This window comes from Podarcis gaigeae (genome assembly GCF_964106915.1).
Source record: "Podarcis gaigeae genome assembly, chromosome: 11".
Taxonomy (NCBI): domain Eukaryota; kingdom Metazoa; phylum Chordata; class Lepidosauria; order Squamata; family Lacertidae; genus Podarcis; species Podarcis gaigeae.
This window is the reverse complement of record NC_139687.1, coordinates 31,577,173-31,601,164: the sequence shown is the minus strand read 5'-3', so window position 1 is coordinate 31,601,164 and position 23,992 is coordinate 31,577,173. Positions and strand designations below refer to the sequence as shown.

General features: G+C 39.8%; 1 long non-coding RNA gene across 6 annotated transcripts in view; it reads left to right on the top strand.

Annotated features, from left to right (window-relative positions):
* LOC310827390 overlaps positions 1-23,992 on the top strand; it is a 139,312-nt gene that overhangs the window by 78,184 nt on the left and 37,136 nt on the right. For 4 of the 6 annotated variants that reach the window (XR_014556333.1, XR_014556334.1, XR_014556335.1 and 1 more), the window contains 2 exons: positions 7,191-7,350; positions 9,159-9,208. This is a non-coding gene — a long non-coding RNA (uncharacterized lncRNA). Of the gene's footprint in view, positions 1-7,190; positions 7,351-9,158; positions 9,242-23,992 lie in introns of those variants that run through there. The other 2 variants (XR_014556332.1, XR_014556331.1) reach the window with 2 other exon arrangements.

Genomic DNA, 23,992 nt, shown 5'->3' with positions numbered 1-23,992 from the left:
CTGGCCATTAAATCTAGTCTGGCTCTTGTCTTTGTCAGAGTGTCTCTATGCCTACTCTCTGACAAAGTAGCCAGCAACAAGGATTTCTAATTTTCTGAATTTCTGAATCTGATTAGGAATATTGGAATCAGTTCCAAAAAGTGTTGGCATGCATAGATGATAGATAGATATAGATGATAGATGATAGATAGATAGATGATAGATAGATAGATTAGATAGATGATAGATGATAGATGATAGATAGATAGATAGATATAGATAGATGAATGATAGCTATAACAATAACTAAATACACAATATTACAAATATGCAGGAAAACTATTAAAACAGCGCTAAATGAAACATGAACAGGATTGTGAAAATAAGAAAACAATAAATAGTTATATAGATGATAGACTGATTTTCCAAAATCTAAGAAATGTGTTAGGCATTAAGTACAGCAAAGTTTGTTATTTTTTTGATGCCAGGTCAAAATTTGTCTGTTTGTCTTCTGGGTGTATTAGCTGCATAGTCTCTCTTTACTGCCTCTGAAAGTTGTTTTGACTGCTTGTTTGCTGTTCAGTTTCATGGCTTTTATTTACGGTTGTATAACCATCTTCAGTCTCATTTTGTACACTGCCCTGATATCTAATTGACAAAGGGGCAGTTATCAGAAATCTCATAATAAATAAACAATAAGAGAAAATAAATAAAAGATAACGGAGCGGAAAAGATGAAAGGGAAAAAACTAAATGAGGGGCTAGTTTTGTGAATTCTACCTTCCCCCTACAGTGCTGATGAAAGAAGGCAGGAGGGTAGAGGGAGAGGGAGAATGCGAGAAAGAATGCAATTTATTCCCTGTACAAAACAATAGCAGCTCCAGAAACTGTGTTCCTTTCTGGAGGGCCAATTGTATCAGCCAGAAATGCTGCACAACATGAAGGAAGGTCTATTATCCTTCTTCCCATTTGCTTCTCTGCACTGAATTAACAGTAGAATTTGACTAACAACAGCACTTGGTCCCCTACGCCTCAGTCTGAAACAATCTGCCAATCATTTTTTGTTGAAGGGTACAGAATCTGACATGGACTCAAAGCCAGTGTTGGGATGAATGAAACTGAGACTATAGCATGTCTCGATCCATCATGACAGTGCTGTATGGTGCAGAAGGCTATTCTTAACAAATATCCGTGAGCACCATTGGAGGCCACAATCCCAGGCACATTATTTACTGTGCAACTGATGTTTCTTTGTACTTCTTTTAAAAAAAGAACTCCCTTCATCACAGTGTTTTCGTTGCCTCTGATGAAAAAATAATGATTTCCCCCCTCTTTTTGTGCTTTAAAAAAACAAAAACAGAGGTCCTGATCCACAGATCCTTACAGATGTTTCTGTGCGCAGAGATCTCTATGCATGTAATTTCTAAATGGAAGGTCAACAGTGTCACCTTTGATAGCTCCATCAGCTGATGGAAGGAGGAACAGAGGCCTGGATTTAATCCCCTTTCCTGCCCCAACATTGTTCTTGGCACTGTCACATCTGGCAAGGGTGTATGTATGTATGTATGTATGTATGCAGACACATGTGTCACATTGAATTCAGAAGGCTTTAAAAAATCAACCCAAGCAACTTTTGGGGGTGTACAAATACAGTGGATCTATCACATAACTTTCAACTCAATCTGCTATTAGTTATACCGAAAGAGTGATTCATGCAAACAGCTATCCCCCTAGAGTGGATATTTACCAATTGTCTATCAAAGTTGGAGTCAAATGCCAGTAGCAGTGACTTTAATGTGATAGTTCATGACCTTACATTGGTTCAGGAAGTGAAATAGAGCATTTTGTGGTTTTCTTTGCAAGTGTCAGTAAAGGATCATTAGTCTTGTTGATTTCAATGGACCAGCATCCAGGTCTATAATAACTTAAGCCATAATTTTAGATTTTAGAGTTCCACTGTAATCAGTGTCCTACTATTAAGAAGCAGAGAGTCATGGGATCAGAGTTGAAGTCTCACCAATATCCAATATCTGACAGCGGAAGCCTCCAGTCGATCAGATTCCCTTCCCTAAACCCAGGAATCAGCACATTATGAACCTTGAAGCAACCATGTGTGTTCCATGGTTCCAGCGATCTGAATTTTCTGCTTGGGCTTCTAAAATGTACACTGTCTTCTCTCCTTTCAAAGCCACTGTAATATCACTGCAGTGCTTGCCCAACATCGCATTATGTCATGCTTTGGTGTACTGTATGCTGAAGCACCACGTTCACCAATTATATTGGGGACATACTCTCTAAATTTCTGAAATATATTCTGAAGATCAGGGAAACTGCTGCATCTTTGATCTATGAGCTACCCACTCATATGTGAGGTTGATCAAGTGCATGGATAAGTCTCCTGACAAAAGAAAGAGGCCCAAGAATGTGCAGGAGCCACTTATTAAGACAGAACCAGAAGATTTGTTCATTGTCATTCAATAGGGGTTAAATTATCTAGACTGTGCTTGAATTAAATAGTTAAGGGCTGAAACCAGTTTCACTAAAACCAGAGGGAAAGAATAGCTAGAGTATTTAATTGTATAGAGACTGACGGAACAGAATTATCAACAGAGGTATAAGCTTATGTAGGTTTATAGATATGTTAGGTGGTGAAGTAAATTCTAACTCATTGAGATCGGGAAAGGGCTTTGAGCACCTTCCAAAAGAGGTTGTATAAATAACAAAAAATATATAAAACGAGTGTTCTGTTGCTCCAACCCATTACAATCTTTCTTTTGACATGTAAGCAATTCAGTAAGAAGAGGGAAAGATTAATGTGCAAATGTAGGTTGGTGCAAAAGGAATTAAAACTAAATTAGTTGTTACACCATAGTTGTTAACTATGTAAACATTTCCTGTTTATTAAGATACAGTTAGATTTTAGAAATAATACAATATTGTGCTGCTGTTCTCTTTCTTTTACTTTTCTGTATTTTAAAGACGGTATCACAATTGTTCACCTTTTTTGTCATCTGCTGGAACATTCCACTTCTCCCTGTCTTCCATTTGGATGGTATCAGTCAGTAATTACAGTTCACATATACTGTAGTTTAGTGAAGCTGTAAAGAATTGTTTTTTTTAAAAAAAAATCCCTGGCAAAGCAGTATCCCATTACATCACTGCTTCACATGCATTCATTCTTTTCAATATTGTTGGCTATTTCAGGTTAACTACCAAAATTATTTGCCTGAGAAGCAAGATTTAATTGTCTTACAACTACCTCTGTGAAATACAATAGGGATAACAAGTACCCATTGATTATACTATTGGATAGAAAAAGGGACTCTTATTCTTGCATTTTTCATTCATTTTGTCATTGCATTCTCTTTGAAAGAGACCAAATGGGTCTCAGCAGGTGAAAGCAAAGAAATGTGAAAGGGCCCCTTTGATGAATGACAATAACACAACTGCCCTCCTCTCTCCTTTAACCCCCTCCCCCCATTTTTTGGGAGATTATAAAACCGTATTAAATCATGCCCTGTTCGATATTGATTGAGAGGGAGCTAAACTAAAACCAACAATAGTAGACTGAATCAGAGAATTGCAGTTTCTTCAATGGGCACTAAATCCAGCTAACCTCCCAGTGCTTTTTCCCCCATGCAGGCACTTAATAAATAAATAAAACTATTTACTTACCATCAAACTATTATATAAGGAACAAATTTACATTTGTGGCAGCATCATCAGTTACAGCCCTGTCAACATCTTGCAACAGTAACTGCAAGAGGCTGTGCCCACAATCTTATAGATGGCTAATTCAAGTCAAGATTTGAGTGAAGGGAAATTTGAAATATTCGTGACACCTGTTGCTGAGTTCAAAAGAAGTACAAAGCACTTTTAAAACTACAAACATTCAAAAAAGGCAGAATAATATTTGATGTTAGACCTAGATAATATTTGATGTTAGACCAATTGTGTTTCAAGGCTCTTCATTATGTGACAATCAGTTTGGTTTTGCTGGAATATGTTAGCTTAGAGGAGCTCTTCATGATAACATTGGGTGTTAATTTACGGTCAGTGGAGGACACCCCCTCCCCCCCCACTCTTATTATCACAATGCATTTCGAACTGTAGCTGCAAATAACATAATAAAGAAAAAGAAGAAAAAGTTCTTACATTGTACCAAAGTCAATGCCAGTGCTTTTAATCTGAACGTGCTGTTTCTCAGTCACACTCAAGCTATAGACTTGAGCTGTAAAGGTCTTTTCCATGTTTTTCACTCTTACGTGTGTATCAGAAATTACATCAGTTCTCTGTCAGGGGTAATTCCTGAGCATAGTTTACAATGCGAGGGGAAAAAATACTGATTTAAACAATCCATTTCCAAATAGACATTGTATTATGCCATGATAATAAGTGATGGCTAGATTCAACAAAATGTTCTGAAGTGATACTTCTCAAATTAGCCATTAGTGCAGAATGAAATAATTGTTCAGATAATAATGATACCAATATTAATTCTGTTCCTAGTATGTAAAGATAAGGGCTTTGGGGGTATTTATTATTAATAGACTTATTTGAAAGAACAGCACACAGAGAGCCAGGGAGGGGGAGCATATGAAAAGCTTTCCCTGGTAGTCAGCAGCACAGTTATAAAAATTAAGAAAATGAAGCAAAGTAGTCCAGCATTCAAAGAAAAATATGTGTCACCTTTCTAATAGCTAAAATGTTTTGATGTTTGATGGTTAGAAACCCTTCAAATATGCACTCATCAATGAGATGATTCATGATATCCATGCAGAAAGTATATTAAGACTTTTGCTGCTACTAACATGCTGCATGTTTAAAATATTAGTATCAAAAAACCTCTGACAGATAAAAATCTTTGGAAGGATAGAAAATACTGCAGTGATAAAAAGAAGTGTGATGAGACATGAAAGAGCTGCATACAAAGCAAGATGCTTTTGAGAGGAACACATACAAAAGAAAAGAATTAATTATCTTTTCACCATATGTTTATGACCGTATTGATTTTTTTGATTGATCTATATGCTTTTTTTTTTACTCTAATAGTTCCTTTGCCTCTGTTTATTTACTTTCTTCATGTGACATCTATCGGTGTTCACCTTTGATTTCGTTCAATGCCTGTTGCAATACTTCCATCCAGCAATACTTTCTCTGTGGAATGCACATCATTAATAAATATTTTGATTATGAGCTAAATGTGAAGGTTGAAACCACTTGTAATTGCATTTGGCTCTTAACAACAAAAAGATGCATAGAGCAATGGCAGGTTTTGAAGCTTCTAGTGCTGAAACTCCGGTGATTCTCTTTGACACAGTTTCCTAAGCAAATTTTTATAAATATAGCATACCAGCTACAGAGCTTTAATTTCTTAAAATGCCACTCAGGATGAACTGGCTGAATTATAATGCTAATTGTATTTTAATTTGATTTGACTTTTCAAAGGAAGATACAGCATGCTAGGTTTCTATTAATAATTATCAAGGTGGTTGTGCAAGCTTCATGAGCCTTATTTTTCAGATTGTGCAAAAAATGTGCTAATTCTTCTATTGTCCAGTTCCTTGCAAAAATGTTCCTGTCCCTTACCTAAACAAGCCTAAAGTACCTTAAAATGCACCTGTCCTCTACCTAAATAATAAATTCTGGAGGAAAGAAGACTCTCACAGTTTTTTTGTTCCTCGTCTAGAAATAGACACACCTTCCTTCCAAATTACATTATGTATGCTAAGAAATACAGTCGTCAACTAATTGAGGATAAGCTGTAATGAACTATTGTGCTTGTCCTTATTGCCTACCAATTATCTATGGTGATTATAATTAGGACCAATATTTTTTTTTCCTTGGGAGTGTTTGGGCAATCATCATTTGCTTATGGGTGCGTTGTTGTTGTGCTACATTTTGACATTGTTCTCCAGATATGATCAAGGGAAATATAGTCTAGATAGTGTGTGTGTGTGTGTGTGTGTGTGTGTGTGTGTGTGTGTGTTGCAATGAATACATGCTTCATCTACATTTAGTGTTTGAAAAGACCATCAATGTATTTAATAGAGTGACAGCCACCACTTAGGATGCCTTTGAAAGAGAATTAAACAAATTTATGGAGGATATGACTATCAGTGACTATGAGGCCTTGCCACCCTGGACTGGTGGGATCCAAACTGGATAAACAATAACAATCATGATGTGTATGTTTCTGCCTCCATTGCCAGAGGCCAGTTGCTCCTGAAGATAAGTTCTGGGAATCATGAGTTGGGAGAATGCTGTCACAACCAGGTCACACTTGCTGGCTCACCAGAGTGGTACATGCTCTGGTTATCTCCCGCTTGGACTACTGTGATGTGCTCTATGTTTGAAGGTGACTTAGAAACTAATTCAAAATGCGGCTGCCAGACTGGTGACTGGGAGCAGCTGCCAGGACACCGGTTTTTAAAGTACATTTCCAAGCATAATTTAAAGTGTTGGTTCTGACTTTTAAAGCCTTAAACGACTTTGGCTCTGTGTACCTGAAGGAGCATCTCCACCCCCATTTTTCAGCCTGGAGACTGAGGTCTAGCTCCAAGGGCCTTCTAGCAGTTCCCTTATTGTGAGAAGTGAGGTTGCAGGGAACCAGGCAAAGAGCCTTCTCAGTAGTTGTGCCCACCCTGCGGAACGCCCTCCCATCAGATGTCAAGGAAATAAACAACTACAGTCATACCTCTTGTTGCGTTTGCTTCACGTTGCGGCTTTTTGACTTGCGAACGCAGCAAAGCATTCTGCACACTTTGCACATGCACAAAAGTGCTCTATCATGCTCTGCGCTTGCGCAGAAGTGCTGCTCTAGTTGCAACTAGAGGTACCACTGTATCTGACTTTTAGAAGACATCTGAAGGTAGCCCTGTATAGGGAAATTTTTTGTTTGATGTCTTACTGTGTTTTAATTTGTTGGAAGCCTCCCAGAGTGGTTGGGGCAACCCAGTCAGATGGGCGGCATATAAATAATAAAAATATTATTATTCATTTATTATTATGGCTTCCTATGGACAAGGACCTTTGGCCTGATGCAGCTCTTCTTATGCTTTTATTCTGAGACGGCCAGTTTGGTGTGTGAGAGAAAACCATTCACAATTTCTTTAAGTTTTAAACAGATTAGAGATTGTTCACAACAACAAAAGTCATCTTCAATACCCATGAATGTAAACACCTGATTAATCATGTTCTCATCTCTTGCAGACATCCTTACACCAGTGAAACTGAAGCAGCCCGCTGAATTCAACCCAAGCATTTAACACCACTGCAGCTTGAATACCAGGTTTGGTCAACATAAAATAAAAAACATTCATGTGTAGTTATGTATTTTTCTGGAGGGCAGTCCACCCCAGAAGCCAGTCAGGTAAGTGGAAGAATTTTGGATTGATATCTAATAGGAATAAACATGATTCCCGCTTCATGTGCCAGATATGTGCACAGATATGTGCTTGTCCACAGAGTATCTTCTGACAAATACTCAATATTTGATTAGGATGCATGTCCTGCCCACACTACCACCATGGCAGACATGAGCTTAGTGCATTTACAGCCATGTGTGCCCTTTAAGGCACTCAGTGTGCTTTAGGAGACATGTATCTCACAAGCAGCAAACTCATCAGCTGCATAATTCATCAGGCTGAACCACATGGCTCTTTTTAGTGATGAGGTGGTGGGGCTTGAGCGAATGTGGTTTGAATGATTCCCTTTGTGGTTAAATGGCCACAATAGCACTTCACTACAAGTCTAGATGCTATATTTCCACCCTATCGCAAGATGCGGGGATGGGATACAGTAGCTGCATATTGAACTGTGGCCACTTGAAGATGCAATCTCTTGACAATTTTGCCACGCTGCCTGTAGGGGGTAAAATTTACACTTCATTTTTATCCACAGAAATCCCCCCCCCCCCAGTCCAGATGATCATGCTAATTAGCCCCTGGACTTTGATCCTTAGAAAAATGAAAAATAAAAAATAAATCAAATCCTGCCTTTCCTTTGTGATGCTTCCCAGCACAGAGAGAATCAATCACATAAAGTGTGACATCACACCTTTTCCCATCATACCGTACTTCCAGTTCTCCAGCACTATAGAGAAACTGGGTGATATATTGCGCTTCTCATGATTACCCATCTGCATAGTGTGGATCTCCACTTGGGGTGGGGGGGAAATCCTCTCGAGATTGTCTGCACTACGCTGTCATTCCAAATATAATGTGAGGAGTGGGGTGTAAATTGGCCTAATTCTTCCGTTCATCTTGGTTGTTGATCTGACACATCAACATCTTTACAGGGTATGCAAAATTATCAGAAACTATAAGATATTGGTCCACTAATTGGGACTCCTGTTACAAAGTTTTGTCATGATTTCTAACCAAACGGGTTTATACTCATGAAATACTGCAAATATAGGAAAGATCTTGGTTTTCTAGATTGGTCTCCCTTATTTTTCTCCCCACATCTGATTACATGTCCTCCAGTTGTTACCATTGTATTTAGATTAATTAATTTTCACTAAATGCCAATTTACACATGTGCATGAGAGGGAGATTATTCCTTATAGGCCAATTAACATCTCCTACGGAAAAGCTCAAATGAAGAGGTTTGCTCATCTCTGTGTGTATGTGTGTGCACATTTGTGTGTGTGTTGAGGGGGAAAGAGAAACCATATTCTAACCATATTGCATAGGTCTAGAGAAAAGTTCCCTTTTGTTACTTTAATGTACCAAACCTTTACTATTCTCTAAGTTTTCTTTAGCTCCTTCTCAGACCTTCATGCTCAGAATTTTAATGATTAGGTCTTCCTCCTTGACACTCCATAAATTCCTACCCATTGCACTTCCATTTCTGATGCAGTGCTGTAGAGGCTTAAAGCAAACAAACAAAAATCCTAACAGGAAGTAGAAGCAAAAACGCAATGCAGGAGGCAAAAGAGATTACTATTAATCCAGCACATTTCAGGCCCTAAGTATAAGGGAAGGAGCAGCAGTACATCTAAATGTTGACTTGTTCATTCTCTTAATTTCCCTGAAAGAGGACCAGTAGGGTCCGGAACACATTGGCTCAATAAACCTCTCTCTTGACTGCCCCATTACTTTTTGATTCCACTTCCACATCCTTTTGGGGAGTTCCCATTTTTGTTACATTTCCAAACTATATTGCTCTTCATTACAGTGGAATGCAGAGTGTCCTCAAATGACCTCTTAAATCAGAGTTATATGGAATATTCTAGTAAGGAGTTAAAGTTAAAAAGAAAACCTGGGCTTTCACTGTTACTCTTGCAGTAGGGCTACTATTGTATAAGCCATGACACGAGTAGTGGCCACTTCTACTCTGATCAAGGTTGGCCTGCATATGAGACTGACCTAAAATCACCCACGTTTGTCACCCTCACCACTTCTAGTGGGAGTGAATTCCACAGTTTAACTATATGCTCTGTGAAGTACTTTCTTTTGTCTAACCTGTATCTTCCAACATTCACCTTCACTGTATGGCTCTGAGTTCTAGTATTTTGAGAGAAAAGGACTCTATTCATATTCTCCACACCATACATAATTGTCTGCAGCTCCGCCGGGTCCTCCCCTCACTCACTGTTTTCCCTAAACTGAAAAGTCCCAAGTGGTGTAACCCACCTACAATGTTAACAATGCAGATGGTTCTTAGGTCCAGCATTGATGTAATATTTGAACGTGCATCCCACATATCCCCTTCACTTAAGTACCTAAAATGGGACTTTTTGAATGAAGCTAAGTGCTAAATTAAACCCTCAAAAATAACCATTGCATTTGCTGAAGAAGTTGCCAGAGTTGCGGGTGGGGGCAGAGCATGATCCTGATTTTTCAACTTCTCTGTTACACTTCTGAGCTACACCATTACATTAGCACAATTTGCGCATTTAATTTTCTCTGTTAAAACTAAAATAAAGTTGATGATGCTTTTATAACACACATTTAATGTGAATGCTAAATTATACACTGTTACATTGAGTTAACATGTTTCACATTGATATATTTTTATTCACTTGCTAAAAGTCCCTCTTCCATGAATACTTGAGACGATGAAGCATTTATCCACTACTCTTGCATGCCGAAGAGATGGTTATTCTAGTCAAGAAACCCAATTTCCATACATTACAATTATTTGGGATTGTTACTAATGTATGATAATGTAAGGAAAGTGTAGGCTTTCTTCTTCAATTTCGAGGGAGGAGTTATTTTATATCATTAAGTTACAGTACTTTCACTTTGCGCCAAATTCTCTAGATCAGTAAATTTATTGCTGGCTGATTATTCAAACAGAAAGGAACAGGGTGGGGGGAATTATCCAGCTAGCTATTCTGCTCCTCTAGAAGAAATATTTAACTCCAAAGTGGCCAACAACAGGGCATTTAGGCACCTAGATTCTCTTTGAAATACCTTTGATATCAACAAAATAAATTGGTGTCCTGATCTTATTACAGAGCGCAATCCTAACCCCACCAGGTCTGCTGGACAAAGGCAGTTAGGGTGGGGCAGAGGTGTCCATTGTCTGCTTCAGAGACTCTATGCTATACTCATGGAAATCTCTTAAGGAATGAATCTACTGCCAGTGGTGGCCAGTGTGAGGTCTCAAAACAGGGCATTTTGGGGGCAGAGTCAGGAAAGAGGCAGCCTTTATCTCCTGGATCCAAAGCCCCAGATGAACGCCAGGATCCTGCCCATGCCTCACTGATTTTAATGGGATGGGTAATTCTGAAAGATGGAGATCCGCCAGGCAAGACAATAGGAAAAATGCCACACTCCCACCTGGAAATAAAAAGCTAGCAGGCTTCTGTTTTTTTTTAAACATTTTTTTATTACTTTTTTAAAAGTATAGAAATACAGAAAAAAGAATAAAGAGTGGTTATAAGAAAGAGAGATATAAATAACAAATTTCCATATTCTTTTTCCATCTAACCTATAGGACTTCCCCACATCCTCCGAACCCTGCGTTCTCTGTCTTATAAAGCATCAGCAATTTGTTAACTTATTTCAAAACTTATTGTAACTTCCATTTTATCATGTTCCCTATTTTCAATTTTACTGTCACTCAATTCTTATATGTTTTATATTAAACACAATAAAATTATTTCATTATTTTACCTCTGAATTCTTGTGTCCTAATTTTCATTCCAATAACTTACATTTGCTGAAGCTAGAATTTCCTGAAAGGTGCATTTTTTTTTAACATTCATACAACTTATAATGTTTTTTCAAATAGTCCTTAAACTTTTCCCAATCCTCCTCAGTTGTTTCTTCTCCCGCGTCTCGGATTCTGCCAGTCATTTCAGCCAATTCCATATAGTCCATCAACTGCGATTGCCATTCCTCCAGCGTGGGTAAATCTTGTGTCTTCCAGTATTTTGCAATCAGGATCCTTGCTGCTGTGGTAGCATACATAAAAAAGATTCTATCCTTCTTAAGCACTCTCTGGTCCACCATGCCCAGAAGGAAGGCCTCCGGTTTTTTAGGTAAGGTAAATCTCAATACCTTTTTTAGTTCATTATGGATCATTTCCCAGAAGGCCTTCACTTTCGGGCAGGTCCACCAGAGATGAAAGAATGTCCCTTCCGCCTCTCCACATTTCCAACATTTATTGTCAGACAGATGATATATCTTGGCTAACTTGACTGGGGTCATGTACCACCGGTATACCATTTTCATAATATTTTCCTTCAAGGCAGTACATGCCGTGAATTTCAAACCGGTGTTCCATAACCTTTCCCAGTCTGCAAACATAATGTTGTGCCCCACATCCTGAGCCCATTTTATCATAGCGGATTTGACTGTCTCATCCTGTGTATTCCACTTAAGCAGCAAGTTATACATTCTCGAAAGTAGTTTACTTTTTGGCTCTAACAATTCAGTCTCTAGTTTCGATTTTTCCACCTGGAATCCAACTTTTTTATCTATTTTAAATACCTCTTGAATTTGCGCATAGTGCAACCAATCTCGTACCTTAGTTTTCAATTTCTCCAAACTTAGCAACCTCCAATTGTCTCCAGTTTTTTCAATTATTTCCCAATATTTAGGCCAGTGGGCCTCCATGTTGGGTCTCTTACGTGCCTTGGCCTCCACCGGTGAGAGCCATCTCGGAGTTTTACTCTCCAATAAGTCTTTGTATTTTATCCAGACCCTCCAAATTGCTCTTCTGACAATATGGTTTTTAAACAATTTGTGCACTTTGGCCTTGTCATACCACAAATATGCATGCCACCCAAACGCATTGTCAAACCCTTCCAGATCCAGGACATCAGTGTTCTCCAATAAAATCCAATCTTTCAACCAGCAGAAGGCTGCAGATTCATAATATAGCCTCAAGTCTGGCAGGGCAAATCCCCCTCTTTCTTTCGCATCAGTTAATATTTTAAACTTTATTCGGGGCTTTTTGCCCTGCCAAACAAACTTAGAAATATCCTTCTGCCACTTTCCAAAACATTCCACCTTGTCCACGATCTGTAGGGCCTGAAACAAAAATAACATTTTCGGCAATACATTCATCTTTACAGCAGCTATTCGGCCTAACAAGGAAAGTTTCAGTCTTGACCATATATCCAAGTCTCTTTTGATTTCTGACCAGCATTTCTCATAATTATCTTTAAACAAATTCAAATTTTTGGAGGTCAAGTACACCCCTAGGTATTTTACTTTTTTAACCACATTCAACTCCATTTCTTTGGAGAACTCATCTGTTTCTGTAGCTGTCAAATTTTTTGCTAAAACCTTGGTTTTTTGCTTATTTAACTTAAACCCCGCCACCCGACCAAAATCAGAAATTAATTCTAACACTCTTTTAGTGCTGGAGACTGGTTCCTGAAGTGTTAATACCAAGTCATCTGCAAATGCTTTCAATTTATATTGTTTCACTCCGACCTCAATTCCCTGGACCAACCGGTCCTTTCTAATCATATTTAGCAACACCTCCAGGACTGAAATAAACAATAGGGGGGATAGAGGGCACCCCTGGCGTGTCCCTTTTTCAATTTTAAACTCCTCTGTCACCACATTGTTTACTATCAATTTAGCTTTTTGTTCTGTGTAGATTGCTTCTATACCATTTTCGAACCCCCGCCCCACTCCCATCCCTTCCAAATTTTTCTTCATAAACATCCAAGAAATATTATCAAAGGCCTTCTCTGCATCGACAAAAATCAAAACCGCTCTGGTATTCAGATTTGTTTGTAGAAGTTCCAAAATGTCAATAATGTTTCTTGTGTTATCAAACAAATGCCTACCAGGGAGAAAGCCAGCCTGGTCTTTATGAATCACTTCATTTAGTACTTTTTTAAGTCTATTTGCCAAAATATCTGCAAAAATTTTGTAATCCACATTTAGGAGTGAGATGGGGCGGTAGTTCTTAAGTTGGGTCTTTTCAGTCTCTAATTTAGGTACCAATGTGATGAAAGCTTCTTTCCACGTTTCCGGTGCCCTCCCTCCCTCCATTATCTGATTGCAAACCTCCATCAAAGGTTGTATCAAATAGTCCTTTAAAACTTTATAATATTTGGAGGTTAAGCCGTCCGGGCCTGGGGACTTGCCAAGTTGGAGGTTTTGAATGGCACTTTCAATTTCTTGCTGTGTAATATTACAGTTCAGGTTTGTTCTCATTTCCAGGGGTATTTTTTGTAATCCATTAGTTTTTAGAAATTGATCCACCTCTGAGGCTTTTTGCGGCCCTTGTGTATAAAGTTCTTTGAAGTACCTCTGGAAACACTTTCTGATTTCCTCGGGTTTCTGAACCATTCTCCCTTCGATCTCTAGATTTGTAACCGTATTAAGCTTTTGTCTCTTTTTCAACTGCCAAGCTAGCAGTTTCCCACACTTATTCGCCGATTCGAAGGATCTTTGTTTCATTTGTTTAATTTTCCATTCCACCTCTTGATTTATCAGTTTTGAATATTGCGCCTGGAAGAATTTCACTTCTCTTAACACGTCCTTCGACTTAGGCCTAGATCTTAATTTTTTCTCACCTTCTCTTATTCTCTCCAATATCTTCTCCTTCTTTTCATTCCAGAGCCTTTTCTTAATCGTGTTTTGTTGTATTAGAAACCCTCTCATGACTGCCTTACTTGCGTCCCAGATTGTTCTTTTTTCCACAGTAGTATTCAAGTTTATCTCAAAATAGTCCTTTAGAGTTTTTTGGGCCTTCTTGACAATCTCCTGATCTCTTAGAATAGTGTCATTCATTTTCCATCTAAAGGATCCGGTTGTATTTAGTCTCAATTCCACTTTCAAAGCATTATGGTCGGAGCAGGTTTTTGGGCAGATTTCCACTTTTCTAGTCTTAGGTGCCAGTCCTCTAGTTGTCCAGATTTGGTCGATTCGTGTCCATGTCAGATGAGCTTCAGAAAAGAAAGTCCCTTCTTTCCCTAGAGGGTTCTTAACCCTCCAAATGTCTACTAAGTCCATATTGTCTGTCATTTCAAAAAATGTTTTGGGTAGTCTGCCGTCTTTCGATATGTTAGCACTTTGTGACTTATCCATATGTACAGACACGACCCCATTCATATCACCCAGCATAATGATGTTGCTATAGTCCAAATAATCCAGCATGGTCTCATGCAGCTTCCTGAAGAATTCCGACTTTCCCTCATTTGGAGCATATATTCCTAATATCAAAATTTTTTCTCCTTGCGTCTGTATTTCAATCGCCAAAATTCGGCCATATTCATCTTTGAATAAAAATTTCGGTGACAGGCTCTCCTTTGCGTAAATCACCACTCCTCTCTTCTTAACTTTGTCTGAAGAAATAAATTCTTGGCCTAGTCTTTTGTTAATTAACACTTTTCTATGGAGCCTTGTCACATGTGTTTCCTGTAGGCAGATAACGTCCAATTGTTCCTTTTTCAAAATGTGAAAGACTTTCCTTCTTTTTTCCGGGGAGTTTCCGCCATTTATATTCCAACTAAGAAGCTGCAGAGACATCCTGAATCAGTTGACGGGTTCTACAATGGGGTATCTAAGCTTCCTCCCGATCCCGGGGGAGGTAATGCTGGTCCTGGTCCTGGTGGTATAACTCTTGGAGATGGTCCCGGTGGTGGTGGAGGCCAAGAAGCTGCGGCTCCTTTTTGCAGGTCCTCCTCGTGGTCGTGTAGGAACTTCTGCTGGTCTTCAGGTGATTTAATCTTTATTTTCCTTCCTTTGTAAGTAAATGAAAGTCCTTGTGGAAACTCCCACCTGTAAGGAATTCCGTTATGTCTCAACAATTTGGTATATCTCTGTAAATTTCGGCCCTTTTACCTTCTACCTCCAAAGATTTCTTAAAATGTAGGCCTAGTATCTTATCCCTTTCTTCTCTTGATCTCAGAGCAACCAAACAGTCTCTGGGCTTATCTTTCTTTACTGATTTTCCCAGTCTAAAGGCTGTCACAATTTTAAAGTCCTTTTCTTCCTCAATTCCCCAGAATTTGGTGAACAAAAGTGTCAAAAATCCCTCTAGATTATTTTGTTCCAATTCCGGGATAGCCCTTATCCTGAGATTACTATCTTTACTTTTCAATTCAACCAATGCCAGGTAGGCTTGTTGTTCCCCTACCTGCCTTCTCAAAGGTCTTACCTCTCCTTTAATTTCATCCACCTTTAAGTTCGCCTGTTCTGCTTTTTGGTTGGCTTCCACAGCTAATTTAAAGTTTTCAGCCGTAGCTCCTTGCAATTTCTCAATTGCCTGAGTGTGCTGCGAAACCTGTTCAGTTAATTTGCCAATAGAGGATGTAGCTTGGTCAATCTTTGATGTTTGATTGTCCACTTTTTGGTTTAAGACTGCCAATTGTTCCAAAATTTGTTTTAAAACTGTTTCAGATCCTCCAGTTGCCATGTCTTCTGCAGCAGGCTGCACTAGTTCCACCTCCTGTGCTGTCAGCACAGTTGGGACAGATGATCTGCGGTGATGAGTTAAAGTTGTTTGCAAAAGTTGCCCAGATTTTTTCTCTTTTTCTTTATCTTTAGCTTTAGCTGCTCTTGTTCTCCCTGTGCCGCTCATTCCACACCTGCCTCTGTTCAAGGTCAAATGGTCTTTTGTCCCATGGGAAAAACAAGTCCCAAATATAAATAAAAAGAACCACAAAAGGTTTCAATAAAGCTCAGTTCCCATGCAACTATGTTTCCACAGTCCTATAGGGGGAGTATTTCAAAGCTTCAAAAAAGAAAGGAACTATTTTCCGCCATTGAAGTTCCTCAATTCCCCATATTGAGTTTAGTAATTCCCAAACACAAAAGGAAGGTTTCCAGAACTTCTAATCTTTTAAAATCCAGCCATAAAGTATCAATACAGGTCCATGCAACAATGTTTAATATTAGTATCTCAGTCTATGCAACAATTTCGATCTCTGCAACAATGTCGTCAGTTTAACAGCAGTTTGACAGTTCTTTTTCTATGCACTGGCAGCCCGGTGACGGGGTTATCTCTTTCAGCCCCGTTTAGCCCAGAAATTGGAGGATAGTTCTAAAGAATAAAAGTCTATACAACCCACAGTTCTTTCCTTTTTGTCTTCAAAATACAGAGTCTCTCAATGCACCCTTTCTTCCACTTTGACAATCCCTTTTTAAATACTTCAGCTCGTTTCCGAACCCTTGCTTTGATCTAATTAGCAGAGTCGGGAGGCGGACTTCCTGTTACTCGCCTCCCGCTTTCGGCCGAATTTCTTCAATTTAGTTGGAAAATTTAGGACCCTTACTCACGGGTATGTTGCTCCAATTCCGATAATTTCAAGAAGAAAGGTCAGCGCTCATCAGCAGCAGCAGCGCGGCTTTGCTTCCACGAAAAGAGCGATGAACTCACAGCGCCGCTCCCCCTTTCACGTTCCGGAGCCTCTTACGAGGCTCCTTCCCCGCTTCTGGGGGGGCTCCAGGCGCCCGCCGAGTCCCACGGCCGCAGGCTCACTCTGCCTGCGGTTTTTCTTGATGGGTCTCCGCTTTGCCGCAGCGGACGACCCTTTTTCGCGGAGCCCCTCTTCACAGCGCAAAGAGGACCGCCATTGCTGTTTCGCGCCGCCTCCGGAAGTCCTAGCAGGCTTCTGGAAGTACTGAATGATCCACCACATCATACACCCACACCATTTTTTAAAAAAAGAAAGTTTGACTGGCTAGAGATAACAGTTCAAATATGATCATGTGACACATTGATGAAACAGACCACAGAAAAAGAGTAAGGTACTTGTACAAGCTGTTAAGGCCTCTTGAGATGCTATTATATTTTCAGAACAAGTAACAGGGAAAGAAATCCAGATAAATTTTCAGTGGAAAGAACCTAAAGAAATAAAAACAGCAGCTGCAAACACAAAGCAAAATACAGCCATGCTTCTGAATTCTCTGAATTTTGCAATGCAGTTCTCTTGCTAATAACGTGTATAAAATGCATATGCTAGAGTAAAGTATGAAAAAATGCATTATAGTAAGAAAAATTGCTTTCCAAAGGTGTGCATAATTGGGAGAAATGTGCACTTAAAAAAAAAAGCAAACTGATGTGGAAATGTGGAGATCTGAAGTTACAACTAGAAAAATGAGAAATGGGAGAAAACTGAAAATGACAGGATTCACCCATCCCTAGTGCCGAATGCACATGTGTTCACACCAAGTGCACCAATCCACAGAGGGAGTTCCACAAATGCAGTGCCACCACAAAGATGCTCATTTGCCACTATTCACCCGCCAGACCTCAGCAGGAATAACTCAGCAGAATAACCCAGAAAAGTACCTCACCAGCTGATATTAAGTGCAGGATCGCATAGCAGAAGGGCCATAACTCCGTGGTAGATCATAAGCCTTGAATGAAGGAGGTCCCAGGTTCTGTCCCTGGCCTCTCCAAGTATAGTGGGGAAAGGTTCCTGCCTCAGACCTAGGGTTGTCGTTGCCAATCAGCCTAGACAATATTGAACTAGATGAACCAATGTATTGACTCAGTATAAGGGAACACCATTTTCAAGCCATAGTTGTGATAGCTCAGTGGCCAGCTGCTCGGAATCCTTTATCCCCATGCATATAGGCAAGCATTAATTATGATGCTTTTGGTTTGCTCTCTCTCCTTTTCTCCAGAACGTTTCCTCATCTGTTAACAATTGAGGAATGCAGTGGAACTACAGAACTATGCATTCCTATGCCTATCTACTCAGAAGTAAGCTACATTGAGTTCAATAGGACATACTCTCAGGAATGCAGGATAAGTGGAATTACTTGATTGCATCACATTTTCCTATGGGTGGGGTTTCTCCCAGAATTTGTGATCCAGGAAGCCATTGAAATCAATCAGATTTCTGCTGATAGGTTGAATGGGGTGCGTAATGCACTCTGACATTCCAATCCTCTACCGACATTCCAATCCGAGGCCCTCTGACAATCCAGTCCTACACAAACCCTGTCTTCAACGAGATTTTTACACAGGTAAGCATGGATAGCAGTAGTTAGCAGCCCGAGGCTGTAATCCTAACTCCACATACCTTGGAGTAAACCCCACTTAATTCAGTGGGACTTACTTCTGAGTCAACTTGATTAGGATTGCAGCTTAAATGCGTTTCTCTTGAAGTTACTCAAAACTCCTTGAAGAATAGCACTGCACCTTTGCCTTGAGGGTAATTTGACAAAGAATTTCTCATTTATTTCTATTATTTATTTTATTAAAGTATTTCTATACAGCCTCTCACATCCAATTCCAAGGCGTCAAACAGCAACTTGAGAAGTACAGACATCACCATGAAAATTGCAATATATAGATGGAAGTTAAAAACCCCAAGGATGTTATATTGGAAATTAAGCACCCGCAAAAGCCCAGAAGCACAGGCATGTTTTTAGTAAGCACCAAAAAGCTGTTGTAGCTCATTCCGATAGTCAGGCAATGGTCCTAAGAAGAACTCTGCTAGACCAGGCCAAAGGCCATTCTCTAGTCCACAATCTAGTCTCAGGATCACCAACCACATGCCCATGGGAAGAAGGTAAGCAAGTCTCCAGTTAAATTCTGCCCTGTTTTGGTTCCTTAACAGTGTTTGACACATTCAGATCATCCGTGTGCTTCCACATTTATTTTCTGTTGCAGAGAGTCCTCAGCTTTCAGGCTCCTGCTGTTTTCGCTGTTCTGTCAGCTAATTAAACACACAAACCTGAGAGAAAGGACCAGTTAAATCCTCCTCGCTAACAAAAGAGATTTCTCAATAGGGCTGATGTCAAATGCATTTTGAGATGTCTTGTGAAACCTCTTCATAAAGCAAAATGTTTAGCTTTTCTTCTGCCACTTGAGGTTCATGGCTGTCCGGAATTACACGGAAGGAGCTGGTAGCTGACTGCAAGTATTTCAGAGACAGACAACATGGCAGCTGGTCTCACCCTGCTTCCAAAAGAAGTGTCATTTGTGCACCCGCCTCAGCATATAAATTTGGTTTCTTCTAATGGGTTAGGGCCACTTAACAGCATTCATTAGGTAAATAGCACCCTGGGCTAACAGTGCCTTCAGCTGCACCCCACCCTGTGGTCAGCCTTGCAGTATTGCCAAGCAATGTGACTTGCACAAGTCTGCAAAACTTAGCAGTGTGACAGATTCCCCTTTTCCTAGGCTTTCCCAGCAATGTCCATGATAAGGGCCCAGACCTACCTCTCAGGTATCTTGCCTTGGTCACACCAAGACACTGGCACCCCCTTGAACTTGGCACCCAGATTGAAAACACAGCTCACTCACCTGTAATGCCAGCCCTGAATCTCAGGTTTCTCATGCATGTGTAAATATTGCTTTTGTACAATGGCCATTCATTTTAAAGGGACTTCCTCAAGGCAGCTTCTCAATTGGTTATATTAGACACACACTAACTGTGTCATCAGAACCAGAAGTGCAGTGGCTTACATTACCCATTGAGAAGTGGGTATAAAGGAAGATGTAACACCATGCCTCTTCCCTCCTGCCCTGGTTCTTTTCAAATAGCCCATAAATACTTGCCACTTAATGCCAACTATTTATTTTTCTTTATAAAATTGTTTCAGATTTTTGAATATACTTTTCCATAATAAATCACTTTTCTCAAGACTTCCCAGTCCATCCTCCCATGGCACCTGATTCAAACCTTATTTTGCTGCGTATACTTTTCTTCTACCCTGTTTTGTCCTATAAATATCCCTTATTATTAGTAACTGCTGCTCATGCTGCTATTCCTACATGTAAGTTAATTTAAATATTATATCTCTTTAAGTACTCTCCCAGGTATTGCCACTCATCTCTTATCTGTATCTTATATTGGTTTCTTATTTTCGCTGTCATATATGCTAGCTCCATGTATTCTATAAATTCGTTCTGCCATTGTTCTTTAGTTGAGGTCTCTCTTTCCTCCCATTTTTTGGCATACGTTATTCGGGCTGCTACAGTTGCATATAAGAAGGGACAGAGTGCCTTCTTGGGGATATCATCATATGTTAAGCCTAGTAGGAAGGTCTCGGGTTTGGGGGGAAATATAAATTTTAAGATCTTTTTTAGCTCTACATAGATCATTTCCCAATAACCCTTGGCTTGTTTACATGTTCACCACATGTGCATAAAGGTTCCTTCAACCTCTTAACACTTACAGCACAATTTGGATCCCTTTCTATACATTTTAACCAACTTGCTGGGTATCAGGCACCCACTGATATTAGCAGTATATTTGGTATATTTGCAGTACATTTGTTTCTAGAACATAGAGCAGAATACAGACTGATAAAAACACAACAAAAAGAAAACCAATTAAAAACTCAGAAGATCTGAGAATATGAATGAATTCATATTCACTGTCTATGGAAAACTCTATTTCTTTTTCTTAGCTTTTTTGCAGTAGAGGAGATTCATAAGACTTATCCAGTGTTGCACAAGCAGTTTCCCCCTTTTCCTCATTTTCTTGCAGTTGCCTATGCTCTGCAAATCTGCTCCAGAGGGTCTCTCAACCCTCTAAAGCAGATTGGGGAATCACACCAGGAGCTTCAGTGGGAAGAGGTGGGTGGGCTGGCCCTGTATATATTATTCCTATTATCATGGGAGTTTATAGGAAGTAAATGACTATTCCCTATTAATGTTTGCCCTTGATTTTAGAAATGCAGTCACTAATTCATCTTGGCTTACTTTCTTCCCAATCAGTTACAGAAGCTTTGAACAATTTCACATTTCAAGTAGATCGTGGTGCCTAATGAATTACAGACCGTTTGATTAATACCACTTGTTCAGCATCACATCAATGGTGTATGAAATATAAGAGAATGGAGGAGTGGGGGCAAAATGGTGTTTCTGCCTGGTGCTTTTTCCTCCCTATGATACAGGCCAGTCATCATCAAAGCTGATTCCACCACCCCCTCTTTTGCTGCTCATCTGCTGGTGGTTTGGTTTTGTTTTTAATTCTACAAGTGTGCATTTCTGTCTCAGGCTGGTGCTTGCTAACACAGTCTTTATCATTCAAGTGGCTTGCTGCAGATTCTGCTGAAACATCAATACTGAGCACTGATGGTTGCAATCTCAATACTGAGCACTGATGGTTGCAATCTCAATCCCCTAGCCTGGCATACAGCATGAAGAAGTGGGGGTAGGAGGCGAGGAGAAAGAGAAGCTGTAAGGATGCAACTTTGGTCAAAACCAGCGTTAAGCAACCAAGCTGCAGTGGCATATCTCATGGAAAGCCACTGGTGAATTGCGGTTGATGGAAGGCATGCTTCACCCTGCTGTATCAGAGTTTATGTATTTTGCTAACCTTATTTCATTGGGTTGAAACCAAAGAGTTTTATGAGGCCTCAAATCTTCCCCTAGCATGAAATAAATTTGTTCTAAACTTTATATCAGAGCCTGACAATTGTTTTCGAGCCAAACATGTGCTACTGTTTAGTGATAGTTCTTCCATTACTCACAGACCAAAGAGAACATTTGGCTGTTGGGCAAGAAAGGAGGGAGACAGCAGCAATGCCAGCCTTCTGCTTTGTTGCAATCCCACAGATAGTTTGTTCCACTGTCATTTGGCACCACCAGTACTAGGAAAGGAGGATAAATTTGATTCAGTTTGCATTTGTAGGCAATCTATTGAATTCACACTTTCTTAAAAAGTACGAGACCTGAAACACACCCAGCAGTCCTTTGAAATCGGCATTTATCTAAATTTTGTGAGACAGTTCTCCAACCGAATAAGGTTTACAAAAATGTGTGTGTGTGTGTGTAGTGTAGTGTAAATATGATTATATTCCTAAAAACAATATACAAAAATTCATTATATGTGGAGAAATTGCTTGCAAAAATGTGTACATTCACCAAAGGTTCATACAAAAATATGTTTATTAGGAATAATTTGAATTAAAATGCTGAAAATTTTTCATGTGCTCCCAGAATGTAAAGAACTGAATTTATGACTGGGAAAAATGAGAAACTGAGAGAAGCAAACTTGGCAGATCCTCCCATTCCTAGTCACAGTACTATCAACTACGGTATCCCTACCCTCCAACATTTTTCTCTCCTGATTGTAAAGGGAGTCTGTAACATATTGGGAGTTGCATGTGGTGGAAGTGCAATAACGATAAACCTAGACTCATCTTTAAACATTTTTTCCAAACCACTTATGTGATCGATTTTTTTTATTCCCACTGAAGAACATTAATCTGTAAAAGACAATGGTCACATTCTAGTGCCACAGCACACCCCTGTACATACTCTCCTGTCAATCAATGCTTCTAGGTTTAACAGCACCAACTGTTTGCTCGAATGTGGTGTGAGTTGGAATCCATGCCACCCTCCAAAAGTGACTGTTCTCAAAGTGTACAGTGCCAAGCATCCAGCTGGGGCTGTAAGTTGAGCTCCTGATCCACTAAAGGGAAATGGACACAACAATGTGAGACCCAGAACCAGGCCTAATGCAGCAGTTCTTCCAGTGCATGGCTTCCAGTCCAGTAGATAATGTGCATGTGTCAGCTCCAATGTGCATGTGTTGCTTTTGCTGAATTGGGGTAAATCTTAAGAATGATGCTGTAAACACCCAATTGCAAGCCATTCATTTGTATAAACAATCCTGTTGGTAAAAGGTTGTGCAGGCGTCTTCTAAACGTACCAAAGCCAAATTGGTTAACCTACATCTTTCTCTCAAGCAGGACCTGAGCAAAACAGCACCCTCTCTACCTGAGGTTTCCAGCAACTGGTATTCAGAAGCATTCTTGTCTCCAACCATGGAGGCAGAGCATAGACATCATGGCTAATAGATGAGAAATTGTGCAAATACCTTCTGAAGTCTTCTACTTATAAATAGCAGGAGTCATGCTTACTTTCATGGTTGATTTGCCTGAAATTCCTGGAGGCCAAATTGTGTCATTTCAAAATCCTTTCAGTGTGGTGATGCCTTTGGCCAAGATATTGGCTGGTGTGTGAAGGCCAAACTAGAAGTGGTGGCAGCAGACCTGTCTGATTAAACCATGGTTCGTTTCAACCATATAAAAAAGGGAAATAAGGTGCTTGGATGGGGTGTGCTAAAATCTCCCATGCTTCTGGCTTAGTTCTCCACAGGTACTGTCTCCTCAAGTGTTTTCTTCTCCCACCCTTTAGCTGAGCTCTGATAGTAGAAGAAAAACCTTTGTGGGAAGCAAACGGTGGGTACAGGGAGAGTATGGCTCAAAATAAGACACACACCATATGAATGGAGCAGATCCCACAAATGGCCCTACCTCTGTCCCATCTAGACTGGCTTCGCCTTCTGCGTTCTTCTTTTATTAATTATAGGCTATGTTTTAGGCTGTCAACAGCATGCCCCAAGACAGAACAGAAAGTTATTTGCAGGTTGATGCCTTCATCAGAGAAATAAAAGGTCCAGAAACCAGGATTTATTTGTTTATTCAGCAGAAACCATCTGTTCATGATCTGCATTGAGAACAGACCGAATTACTCTTTGATTTGGGTCCTTATGAAGGTTTAGAGTGCGCCAAGGAAATTGCCTGCAACAAAGCTGTGCATAAATGGGTACACAGTTACATTTTTAGAAACACACACACACATACACACATGAAATAACATTGGGGAAGCTGAGTTTG